Consider the following 13,471-nt stretch of genomic DNA (forward strand, 5'->3'; position numbering starts at 1 on the left):
GTCTGTGTCAGAAAGTTCAATTGAAAAGTCTGTCAATGTCTAAAACCTATGCTGGCCCCAACAACTAAAACAAAACAATATGTAGAGATGTCAACCATAAACTAAACAGTGTTTCAACAATACATGTCTGAGCTATTTCCAGCTCGAGCTTATTCTTCAGCTTCTTTTTCCCAAATGTCAACAAGTTCAATATAATGTTCAATTTACCTTTTGTGTGGACAAATAAAGTAATAAAGTTCCATACTTTTGTAAAGGTCAGGATGCCCTTCCCCAAGTTCTGTATAGTTCCAGGGCACCACGTCTCAGGGTTCGCTCCCACAAGTTCAATATTGAAGGGTGACGCAAAGAAGTATCTTGAGGCTTTGTTCTTTACACTGCGTTTAACAATTCCTTAGAATTCCGGATTCTCTTCACCAAACCTGCGATTCACCAATGATAGTTTTCCTTTTCCTTGTTGGCATATAGGTTTCCCTGGTCTTGGCGTAGTTGTTAGATCACACGGTCCACCCATTACAGGTCACGCAACCAGGAACCTTGCACTCGCTTTAATCAGTTCTGTATTCAACAGGTAGTATTTCTCTGGTTTAGGCGCAGTTGTTGGATCGCACGATCCACCCATTGCAGGTCACACAACCAGGAACTTCCAGTTCTCCTTGAGTACTTCGATATTCAGCCAAACAAGTGATTCCTCACCTTTGCACTCAGAGCTTTTCATTCAATGTAGTTTCCCATCTGCTTTCAATTCATGGTTTGATGCAAGTAGTTATGCTGTATCATATAACTCAATGTTCAAAATGAGTAGCCTTTGTTTTTCCTTTCACTTTGATATTCAATAGGTGCAGGTTTTGTTTACTTCATTCAGTTCAGTATTCAATAAAGGTAACTTTGCTGGCGTCATTCAATTCAGTATTTAATAAGTACAACTTTGCTTGTTTCATTCAATTCAATGTTCAATAGGTGCAACATTGCCGGTTTAATTCCATTTGGTATTCAATAAGGGCAGATTTGCCAGTTTTGTTCAATTCGATATTCAATAAGGGCAGTGTTGCCAGTTTTGTTCACTTCGGTATTCAATAAGGGCAGTTTTGGCAGTTTTCAGGGACTGCTATCTTACTCGCGTTCCCTTGGAGCACTCCGGTGCTACTTGCGTCTCCGACACTTACCCAGACCGGCAGCTTCTCTCTGTGCTGCTTTCCCCCAGGCCGGAAAGCCTATTCGCTGGGTGCTTTGTCCAACACAGACTGGCTCAAGTGCGCTGCTTCGCCTCCGCTCCCTGACAGACTCTGCTGCCCGCCTTCTCTTCTGAGGGATCTCCTTCCTGCATCGTCCCACCAGCAGGACTCCCAGAACCTCGATAGGCGCTTCAGCATCTCGGCTTCTCGCGTTCCCGTGCAGCTCCTTCTGCTGTGTATTCCTGTTTCTTTGTTTTGCCTCTGCAGTTCACCTGTTATATGTCTGTGGTCCTTTAATGGACTGCAGGTGCCTTTCATTAATTAAGGCTGCCTGACTCGGATTATAGGGACATGTCTGACCTTCATTCATCTTCTTTGTCCCAGTACCAGAGTGGGGAGAGTAAGTAGTGTCTATTATTCTCAGTTATTTCTTCCTTGTCTCAGTCCTAGAATGGGGAGGGTATGCACTTTTCATAACCTTCAGTTGTTTCTTCCTCCTTTCAGTACTAGAGTGGGGAAAGTGTGTATTGTTCCTAACTCTCAGTTGTTCCTTCTTCATCTCAGTACTTTTAGATACCCCAAAGGGCACTAAAGAGGAACTGATTTATAATAACCCCAAAAGGTCGGGGAAACATTAGGATGCTTGTCATGAGTGTAAGGGGGATACTGTGTTTTGTCCCAATATATCTCATTCCCAATCCATCTTCTCTTCTTTCTAATATGTCTGGGTGCATAATATTTCTTTTTCTTCTCATGAACAAGGGAGCATGGGGAACAATATCCCATAACTACCTCTGGGATAGGGGTTTCTTCTTGAAAGGAGAAGGTAGAATACTGCGTCTCACCTAAGTTCATCCCACCTTCAATCCCCAAGGACCCTCCACCCGGGTGATCCTCCCTTGCTTGTCCACCCCCAGGATTGGGATCCAAAATTGATGGCCCTTACCTGGCCACCTGCATAGAGGATCCAAGGGGAGTAGACGCGAGAATGCCCTCAGGTTGCTCACTCACCCCTGAAATCTTTTATTTACCTGTTTTTTCAGAGGGCGCTTTTAACCTTAATTTCTTACACACCTATTGGTTTTGCCAAAGCTTGTACAGGTGAATCTTTGAGACTTCCAAACCTCACGTTCAGATACTTAGACATGAATTGGCTCTGTTGAGACAATGGACCTACTTGCCTGATGAGGAAGGGTTTATGATATATGTTTTAATTTACTGTTCTTTTCACTTGTTACAGTTTTACTGCATTGCTTTATTGAACTGTTTTTACTGTGTTTTAGCATAAAATGTAGGTGATCTCACTTTGAGATTACCAACTGTGAAAATATATGCGCAAGTGTTTAGTAGTATATGCTTTTCTTGAGTTTTACTACTTAGTATGTTATGGCCGAATAAATTGTATATTTTTAGAAATGTGTGGAACTCCCATTACTTGGCTGCCTCAAAGTGTTGTAAATGATACCTGTACACAAGCCCCTGATCTCCTGAAGTCTGCCTTACTGCTATGCCTATGTTACCGTAAAGGGGTTTGGCTAGACAAAGTGTGTTCACCAACAAGTTTGGCCTCTCTGAACCCCTTTCCCTCCTCCACCCACAGGGCTGGTTGTGAAAATCCACCTTAACAAAAGGGGTTTAAAACAAACTTTGATCAATCAGATTAAAGTCTCCATGCTGCTAGCTCAATAGAGAGCAGTTAAAGCTGCATCTCCCCCCAGGGATTCTGATACCATCATAAAATATTAGGCATTCATTTAACCAGTAAAGTAACCTGTCTATTTGCAGCTAATTACCCTCTCCTCCTCTCTATGATTAGGAAGCATCTTATCTTTTGGAGGATACTGTAGCATAGATTTGGTGCAAGTGAACATCCTGCCTAGAGTGCTATATTTGTTCACACTCTGCGATTGCCATCCCAGCTGCCTGTTGACTTTGCAAAGGGACATTATATATTTTATTTGGAAGGGATCTACACCCAGGGTGGCCAAGAGAGTACTGTACAGCTCTCCCAAGTGTGGAGGCCTTTCATGCCCAGATGTCTTAACATTTTTCAGGCAGTACAGCTGTGAATTATAGATAAACGTATAACCAGATTCTACAAAACAATGGTAATTCACTGAGTATGGCGTAGTAGGTTTTGCTTTACAACATTCATCGTGGACACTTAGGAAAGCTACGCCTTATAAAGTACACTGATTCCCCGCATTAAGATCACTATGAAGTGTGGGACAGGCTGGTGACCAAAAAAGGACTTCTCCTTTCCTGGATTAATAGTTCTTATTCATGGAAATTCCCTACTGACCCTAGATTACTAGGGAAGAGATTTTGATAGCTGGTTCAATGACGTGTGTAAATTCAGGATGGACGTGTTTTCACACAGTGAAATAAAATCACTTAATGCAAGGGGCGGGAGGGTTGGGTTTAAGAAGGGTGAAAGTTTGAGGCATTTTCAATTCTGGCATGGAAGGATCCAAAACTAAATTAAGAAGGTTGTGACTATACTGCTTGCACACTTGGAGAGAATGAGCCTTTGGCTCTGGACTCAAAGGGTGTTATTTCAAAATATGTAGAACTGAAAACTCTGAAGGGGTGCTTGATCTTCAGTATTTTAAAGCTTCGCATAAGGGCTTGGACTGAGATAAAGAGGATAGGTGCAGAATTTGGCCTAGCGCTTCAGATTCAATAGCACAACACAAAGAATAATACTTTAACATTATATTTAGGATATACAACATCCCATATGCCCTAAAACAGTTAGGGAAGACAATGGGATGTGTTGGACAGGGTAATGTGTGGGGCAGGCACATTTCTACACATTAGGTGACAATAGCCCAAAGTTGGATATATTTTGGGTTCAAGTTGTTGCAGAGATCAGGGGGATTGCTGCGCTTCATCACCCCAGAGACACGAGACATTGTCTGGTGGGCATACCAATAAGGGGATTGCTCTCTCTAGCATAGTGGTCCAATGAACGCTTATTAAAAGGATTGCTAGCGACCAGGCTGGTGACTGGAGGCCTACGGAAATTGCAGAGGGAACCAGAGTTGTCTGAAAGGCATGTTAAAATGTGAGCAATTCTTATCAATGAAAAATTAGGGCATGTAATACATGTGCAATATCCTATTTTCCGTTTGGAGCCCTTTCCTGAAATACATAAAAAACTAGGTTTTCACATGTTCATCTTGCTTGCAAGCTTTTTGGACTGTGGGAATTCTTGTTAATGTAGGCAGGTGTAATGCATTAATCTTTCATGAAACATAATTTAAAGGTGATGCATAAGTGGAGGTGATCTCTGACACTACTTTTGCATACTTGGATATACTTGCTCAGTGAATCTGACTTAGTTAATTTGTTAATGTGGCAGGAGGATGGGATTTGCTGACTTTTCAGTTATGCAGTTTCATTCTTCCTGACTTACGATAATTGCCAAAGAATACTGCACTAGAGAAAATTAATAAAAATATCCACCAAGAATTTGGTTCCAGAACATTCGACTTGGGCAAAAGATGCTTCTTCATGATCAAGAAGCGTGGGCATGGGGCTCTGGGCGGAAGATGGGGGAATGTTAGTTATGCTGTCTTTAGAGTTTTAAAGGTTGAAAAATGTGGATTTGGGGGTCCAATGCTTGGATTGGAATATGATGCAAGATAGGAAATGAAAGTCAACAGTTTGCGTCCTAAGTTTGATGTTCATGCAATTTCTGCTCAAACACAATCTAACGGTCATGTTTCTAAAAGCAACCTACCTTGTTTGGAACAATGGTCAGTTCCTGTGGCAACATCTGCACAACAGTGTGCATCATTCTGGTTACACCATAGACTCAAGAGGAGTGGCAATTATGTTCAAGAAAACCTTTCCCCTTCAGAAATGCAATAGTCATGCTGACCGATGTAGGAGATTCAAAAAGGCTACCGGGGCACTGAGGCAGACAGCTTTTGCATTCTTGTGTCTACACTGCCCTTCAGCTGACTGATAGCCCATTGAAGTACATACAGAATATGATTGTGAATAAGTCTGAGAGCATCCTTCTCAAAAGGAGGGAATTTCCATGATTTAATGGAGTCGGAAGTGGATAGATCCAAAGACTAGACTATTTCCTTTCCCCACATATAGGAGGGGGTTGATCGAATTTCTTGCAAGGGGATTCGGACTGCTGCCCATCCTTATAACGTTGAGCAGTGATGGCCCTTCACAGCAGGGTGTGTGAAGATTAAACAGATTCTATATTCAAGAAGGCCAAAGTGTGGAACACAGACACGTGCACAATGGAACATTTTGAAACAAACGCTACACTGGTCGATAGTAAGAGAGAATTGTGGGAGGCATATATCAGGGGTAAAAATACAAGTCGCATTAGAGAGAAAAAATACCTGAGAGAGGTGGAGTCAATTGATTTTTAAGGATACCTTACTAAAGCTGGAAAATTAATATTTAGTGCGTCGGGATCAGGAGTTTGAAGAAATGGGCAAGGAACAAGGAGACCTTCACAACCAAACTATTGGATGAGGCAGATACGTGGGATGTTTGAAGCAGGGGAGTATGTAGGAGTATGGAGACAAGGCGGGTACGTTCCTGGCTTGGTTTAGCCGAAGATTGAAAGCAATGAAGCATCTAGTCGGTGTAAGGGATGAGGCTGGACATAGGGGAGAACTTATAGAGGTAAGAGTGCTTTGCTACCTAGTATGGGAAATTATATATAAGCCAGAAAGAAAGTACAGAGGCAAAATGTGCACATTTTAGGAGGGGTTCCCAGGGTAACTAATCTTTCAGAAGCTCAAAAAGAGGCTTTGGAAGGAGAGCTCATGCTTACTCAGCTGGAAAAGGCACTGGACCAGAACTAATCTGTTAAAACCTCAGATACCAACAGACTTGCGGTGGGGTTGTGGAAACAATTGAACTTGCACTCACCAACGTATGTTGGATATGTACACTCAGTCCAGTCATCTGGGCTGAATGCCTGTAATGCTTATGCGAAATGCGAGCTAAAACAACATGGCGTCGGTGCACAGCCATTTTGGACACATCTCCCATCACTGTAATAAAAAGCCTGTGTTTCCCGCGGGCCTTGTAAAATAAAAGAGCATTTCAGTAGCGATAGCAGAGCAAGGACATATATAGACATAAATATTATTGCCGAGTGGACTTCCTCTGGAGAATAGCTATTGTATTGTCCACTGAAGGACGAATACGGGGAGGGAGCCGGAGCATCCTGCAGGTGCATAAAAAGGGGTTCTGGGAATGAATGCGAGGAGAGGGGCGCTGTTTTTTTCCACTTCTGACTATTTTTTTCCACCCTCTGTCCCTTCAATTTGTGAACTGCTCTTCGGCCGAGGGCAGACACAACTGAAAAGGGTGGGGAAGTGCCCCCATAAAGGAGGGGGCATTGTGTGGCAGAGAGAGTTAGAACTTGGATCCCGGGTGATGAAGTCTCGCTGAAAGGGAGGACGCTCCGCCTCAGACCCAGCTAGCAGAGTGATCTCTTTTGCCTATCTGCTGAGGGACTAAGCAGTTTTTTGGTGGCTAAGATGAAGGTGTCTTCGACTTCTTTTCCAACTGTGAAGTTACTTATATCTTTATTTCAATATATCCAAGTGTATGTTTGTTTGTGATATATAACAGAACTACACCCAAACCTGTCTGTACACACATTATACCTCCGACTGACCAGACCACTCCCCACCTGAACGCACCCTCCCCTTACACCCTCATCAAAAAACCATGCCACACCACCGAAACAATCAAAGGCGCACTCATTAACGCGAGATCTGTAGTCGCCCATGCCTTAGATATAGCCGACATCATCTCCCTCAATGAACTTGATTTCATAGCTGTTACCGAGACTTGGCTCCACCCTGCCTCCTGCCCTGCTCTAGCGTTAGCCATACCAAATGACTATATCATCTACCGCCCTGACAGACAAACAGCCAAAGGTGGCGGAGTAGCCATTATCGCAAAAAGCTCCCTCAACATAAGGCACATACAAAACCAATCCCTCCCTTCAGCAGAATTACTCACCATCAAACTATCTACATCCCACACAAGCACAATTACTGCCCACCTTATTTATAGACCACCATGCCCCATACTAACCTTCAATGACGACATAGCTTGCTTACTCTCCAAAAAAACCAAACCCAACTCATGACTACTTATCCTAGGCGACTTTAACCTAGGCCTCAACGACGAGAAAGATGATAAAGCTAATGCCATCGCCAACACCATCTCTGAATTAGGATTCACCCAACACATCTCACAACCCACACACAACAAAGGTTGCATTCTTGACTGGATAGCTGATCTTAATTGCAATACCCCCATCCTATCCAACACACCATGCACCTGGACTGACCACCACCTCATCACTTTCACCATCAACAAAGGTACTCAAACACTTGGGCCTCCACCCAATGCCCCACCCACGCTCACAAGAAACAACAAAAATATCACAGTAGAGAAACTCCTCCCTCTACTCCAACCCATCATCGACTTCTCACCCACCACTACTAACCCCACTGAACTAGTAGAGCTTTACAACACAACCATCCTTAAGGCCATAAACACGGTAGCACCACTTAAACTACGGAAAGCCAAACCACGCGCACATCTTAATTCTTGGTTCACCTCTGAACTAAAAATGCTCCGCAAATCCAAAAGACAAGCCGAATTAGCATGGAAACCATCACCATCCACCACTAATAAGACCTCCTACGCATTGGCCTCAAATACCTATAAGACGGCAATCATCCAGTCAAAAAAAAACATGTACAACGAAAGAATCTGCAACGCCAAATCCAATACCAAAGAGTTCTTCAGACATCTCCTGGTGCACGAACATACAGGAAGCCCTCTTAGGTAAAATTGCTATGTTACAAGCCAAAATCGAGCCTAAGAAAGAAAGCCTCACCTTCGCTGATAACACCACCCCCTCCACCCATAACCACACCCCACAAAATGATGACAACAATCTTTTCGAATTTTCCACCATAACTATCAAAGAGGTCGAAGAAATGAACTCGCTGAAACCGTCCAAATGCCAAGGCGACACCTGCCCAGCCCCAGTCATCAAAGATGCAGCCAAACATCGTGCTCCCTTTATCACATCCCTCATTAACTCATCCTTCACATCCAACATAGTACCCAACAACCTCAAGGACTCTTGGGTTCTTCCTTTACTTGAGAAGCCAACCCTAGACCCAAGCATCCCCACCAACTATAGACCTATCACGACTGTACCCTTCCTCCTTAAAATCCTGGACAGAGCTGCCTACCTCCAGATACAGAACCACCTTGAGAAAAACAATTTACTAGGACTTAGACAATCAGGCTTCTGCCCTAAACACGGCACCAAGACTGCACTGATCGACCTTAAGACACAGATGGACAACATCAAAGACAATGGCAAACTAGCACTCCTCCTCCTCCTCCTTGACTTATCGGCCGCCTTCAACCTGGTCAACCACGACATCCTCTGCAAACATCTATCCTCTGCAGCAAAATTTTCAGACAATGCTAATGCATGGATCCAGTCCTTCTTGAACAACAGATCTATGAGGGTCTTCGCACCCACAGCCTCTGCTAAACCAGCCCCAGTCACATGCACCGTCCCTCAGGGCTCCAGCGTCTCCCCCACACTATACAATGTGTTGACAAAACCCCTCTTCGACATACTGGACCGCTTGGGTGTCATCTACACCAATTATGCAGATGACACCCAAATACGGATCCCTTTAACAGGCGACTACTCCACAGACCTCACTGCTCTCAACAACATTTATTCCATTATACAAGAATGGATGGCCAAGCATGGCCTGTGCCTCAACGACGACAAGACTGAACTTCTTCTCCTAGGCTCCCAACCCAGACTCAACAAACTCGACAAACTCTACCAGGCATTCACTATCGACGGCAATAACATCACCGTCTCCAACAGCGTCAAAACCTTAGGGATTTACCTCGATTTCTCCCTCACAATGACAAGACAGATTAACTCCATCTCATCCTCCACTGCTTACACCTGTAAGCTTATCAATGCCAGTAGACCTTACCTATCACCGTCCAACTGCACCACCTTAGCTAGAGCGCTAGTCCTTTCCAAAGTCGACTACTGCAACACCCTAAACTTGGGCACCAGCCTGAAAAACATTAACAAGCTGCAAGTTATCCAAAATAACGCCCTGCGAGCAGCCTTGAACATACCCAAACATGCTCACATTTCCGACGTCAGACGCTCCTGCCAATGGCTATCTATACCGCAAAGAATTGAATACAAAACCCTCTCACTCACTCACAAATGCCTATCTAACCAAGCACCCAGATACCTATCAGACAACCTCACTCACCATACCCAGCTCGTCCAACCGGATCCGCTCAAACACATTGCTTAGACATCCCCAGATATAAACTCCAAAAAGCAGGAGGCCCTAGCTTCCCTGTGCTTGCCTCTAAACTATAGAGCTCACTTCCACTCGAGCTTAGATCTGAACCGTCCTTTCATAGATTTAGACACTGTGCCAAAACATGGCTACTGACCAAAGAAATGTAAAGCCCACATCCTGACACCACTAGCATGCCTTCAGCCTGCAACCTATGCAAATTTGGCTTCCTTCACAAAACCCTCTAAACTATCTGTAACTGCTTGATAATGCTCGAAACTCTCTGGACTGTCCACCTAAGGACCATGTTGTATTATTTCTGTATATATGTAACTGCCTGATAATGTTCTAAACCTCTTGTACTGTCTTCCGCAAGACCATGTTGTATCATACTGCTATGTTGCATTCATCTTAAGCGCCTGGATGACCCAGGGCTAGGCGGCGCTATACAAATAATAAACTAAACTATACATATATGGGATACATTACTCACCGTAATCGTATTTCTGATGCTTGTATCTGCTTAGATTCATATGCTGTGCATAGCCTGCCATCTAGTGGAAGCTGCGAAGTATTACAGTACTTGAAAAGGGACGTCGACAGGGCGTGCCAGTAATACTATCCCTAGTGTGACGTTCACTGTACCCATGATCCCTCACGCGTCGAGGACCCTCAGATTGTATTTTTTCTGACATGAGGTAGCATGAGGTGTAGCACGAGTACAGCTATATCCAAACAGATACTTATCAGACAAGCTCATAAGCATCCATGCTGTTTTTCTCCGAGGAGATGAAGGGTGGGTCGCATGTGAATCTAAGCAGATACAAGCATCAGAAATACGATTACGGTGAGTAATCTATCCCTTCTGAGGCTTGTGAAATCTGCTTAGATCACATGCTGTGCATAGATTAGTGAGCAGTGGAAGAAGGAAGAGGGACACAAGAAGGTTCATGAGCAAATACGTGTCTTAGAACCGCTCGTCTCACTTGAGTATCTGTCTTGGAATGGGTGTCAATGCAGTAGTGCTGAGTGAAAGTACGTATTGAGCTCCATGTAGCTCCTTTGCAAATACCGTGTAAAGGAACATTTGCAATGAAAGCCAGCGTGGCTCCAGTCCCTCTTGTGGAGTGGGCCCTGGGTGTAAAAGGCAGTATCTTATTTGAAAGGGAATAGCACAGTTGGATACATCAGACTATGCACCTGGAGATGGAGTTTTTAGAGACGCAATCTCCTTCTCTGCCTGGCGCTATGGAGACAAACAGCTCATTGTTTTTTGTAGCGGTCTGGTCTTGTCTACTTAGTAGAGGACCGCCCTCCTCACATCTAGTGTGTGAAGTTTTACCTCAGCAGAGCCTTTGGGTTCTTGGAAGAAAGCCGGTAGCTCAATAGACTGTTTAACATGGAATTTAGAAATGAACTTGGTTGAAAACCTAGGGTGAGTTCGTAAAACCAGCTTGTCCTTATCTATAGTAAAGAAAGGATCCTGCACTGACAGAGCTTGGATTTCACTGACCCTTCTTATGGAAGTGATGGCTACTAAGAAGGCAGTTTTATAAGTCAAATGTTTGAGACTAGATTTGTGCATGGGCTCAAAGAGGGGGGCCTTGAGCTTAGTAAGTACCACATTAAGGTCCCAACCTGGTGGTGGGTTACAAATTGGAGGGTGGAGTCTCTTTACCCCTTCCATAAATGCTTTGACAACTGGCACTTTCCACCATGACACTTTGTTATGGGAAGTGGTGTAGGCTGATAAAGCTGCCAGGTGCACTTTAAGCGAGTTAAACACTAAACCTGCATCCAATAGTTGGAGCATATATGTGACAACATTAGAAGGAGTACAATCAACTGGGTTGATTTGCTTATTCTGGCACCAAATAACAAATTGTTTCCATTTGTCATAGTAACAGTGCCTTGTGTTAGCTTTTCTTGATTCTTTCAAGATATCCATACATCTCTGGGGTAAATTGAGATGTCCGAACTCTATGACTTCAGGAGCCATGCTGCTAAATTCATTGAATTGGGCAGAGGATGCAGGGTTAGCCCCTCGTGCTGGAAAAGTAGGTTGAACCGGCACGGGAGTTTGATGGGGTTGCACACCGCCAGTTTGCGTAGGTGTGGATGTCATGGTTGTCTCCCCCACATAGGAGCAACGAGGATGAGCGTCACCGGTTCCCTGTGGATCTTGTTCACCACCTTCCTCATCAGAGGAGTTGGTGGAAAAGCATAGGCAAACATCCCTGACCAATTCATCCATAGGCTGTTCCCCTTGGAGCCTGGCTGGGGGATCCTGAATGCATAGTCTGGGCATTGGCGATTTTCACTTGTGGCCAATAGGTCTATACTTGAAAAACCCCACAGGGAAAAAGAGGTGTTCTACGACCTCTTTGTGAAGACGTCACTCGTGTTCTTCTGGCAAGGGGTCTCTGCTCAGTGAGTCTGCTAGAGCGTTGAGTTCCCCTGGAACATGTTGAGATGCCAGGAACTTCTTCCGGCTGAGTGCCCATCTCCAGATTTTCTGTGCAAGTCTGGATAGATTTGGAGAATGTGTCCCCCCCTTGTTTGTTGATATAAAACATTGCTGTGGTGCTGTCTGTTAGGATCTGCACCGACAGACTTGTTAAATGGGGTTCGAATGCTTGGAGGGCTTTGAACACTGCTAGGGGTTCCAGCACATTGATGTGGCTCTGAGCCATAGAGTGAGACCACAGACCCTGAGCTGTGTGATGAAGGTAGTGCGCCCCCCACCCCGCTAGTGAGGCATCTGTTGTGACCACTGCTTGTATCTGTGGATTGTAGAAGGGTTTCCCCTTAGCCAGATACTCTCTTATCCACCAGCGAAGATTTTGTACTAGTGTTGGCGAAACGACCACTAGATCGTCCCACTGACCGCTTGCCTGAGACCATTGTTTTGCCAACCACTCTTGTATGGGACGCGCGCAGGTGCGCGTGGGGAACCAGGTAAATGCAAGATTCCATCATGCCTATTAAGCGCATTGCTTTGCGTAGCCTTATCTGGCGGCCGGCCTGAAAGTGTGGTATTTGCAGTAACAGGTTGTTTACTCTTTCCTCTGAGGGAAAGAGTAACCCTTCTTCTGCGTTTAGAATACCTCCTAAGAAATGTTTGGAGCTGCTGGGCACCAAGCTCAATTTTTTCTCGTTGATCGAGAAGCCCAATTGGAAGAGGAGGTTGATTGCTGTCTGAATGTTTTGTCTGCAAATCAGAGGTGATTCCCCTGTTATGAGCCAGTCGTCCAAGTAAGGGTACATTGGGATTGCCTCCCTGTGCAGGTGCGCTGCCACCATCGGTAGTACCTTGGTGAATACCCTTGGCGCCAAGGCTATTCCGAAGGGCAGCACCTTGAATTGGTAGTGCTGGTTCGCTATCTTGAAACGCAAGAACCTTCTGTGCGCTGGAAACATTGGAATATGAAAATAGGCATCTTTCATATCCAGTGTTGCCATGTAATCCCCCTTTTTTAGAAGCAGGATTACTTCTTGTAGCGTGGTCATGCAGAACTTTTGTGGCTTGACATACTTGTTTGCAGGCCTTAAATCTAATACAGGGTGCATTGTTAGATCTTTTTTGGGCACAAGGAAGTAAGTTGAATATAGACCCCTGTTTACCTGGTTGACTGGGACCACTTCTATGGCGTCCTTTAATAGAAGCGCTGTAATTTCCTCTAGAAAAATCTGTTGATGTTCTTCTGAGTGTACCTTTTGTCTCGGGGGATGATCGCGAGGTTTCGAGGTTTTTGAAGAAGTTCTACACAGTAGCCCCCTGCTACCATTGACAGCACCCATCTGCACGAGGTAACACCCTCCCATGCGTGGGTGAAGTTGGAAATTCGGCCTCCTACTGGAGATGCATTGGAGGGTACTTGGAGCGGAATGTCACTTGCTCTGAGGTGGTGTACCACCTCGAGCCTG

At 44.7% G+C, this 13,471-nt stretch overlaps 1 protein-coding gene across 2 annotated transcripts in view; it reads right to left on the reverse strand.

The window, feature by feature from the left end:
• Positions 1–13,471, reverse strand: part of KDM1B (lysine demethylase 1B) — a 1,796,634-nt gene that overhangs the window by 1,392,693 nt on the left and 390,470 nt on the right. The window lies entirely within an intron of this gene.

Source organism: Ambystoma mexicanum, chromosome 5p (assembly GCF_040938575.1).
Source record: "Ambystoma mexicanum isolate Mex_15411 chromosome 5p, UKY_AmexF1_1, whole genome shotgun sequence".
Taxonomy (NCBI): domain Eukaryota; kingdom Metazoa; phylum Chordata; class Amphibia; order Caudata; family Ambystomatidae; genus Ambystoma; species Ambystoma mexicanum.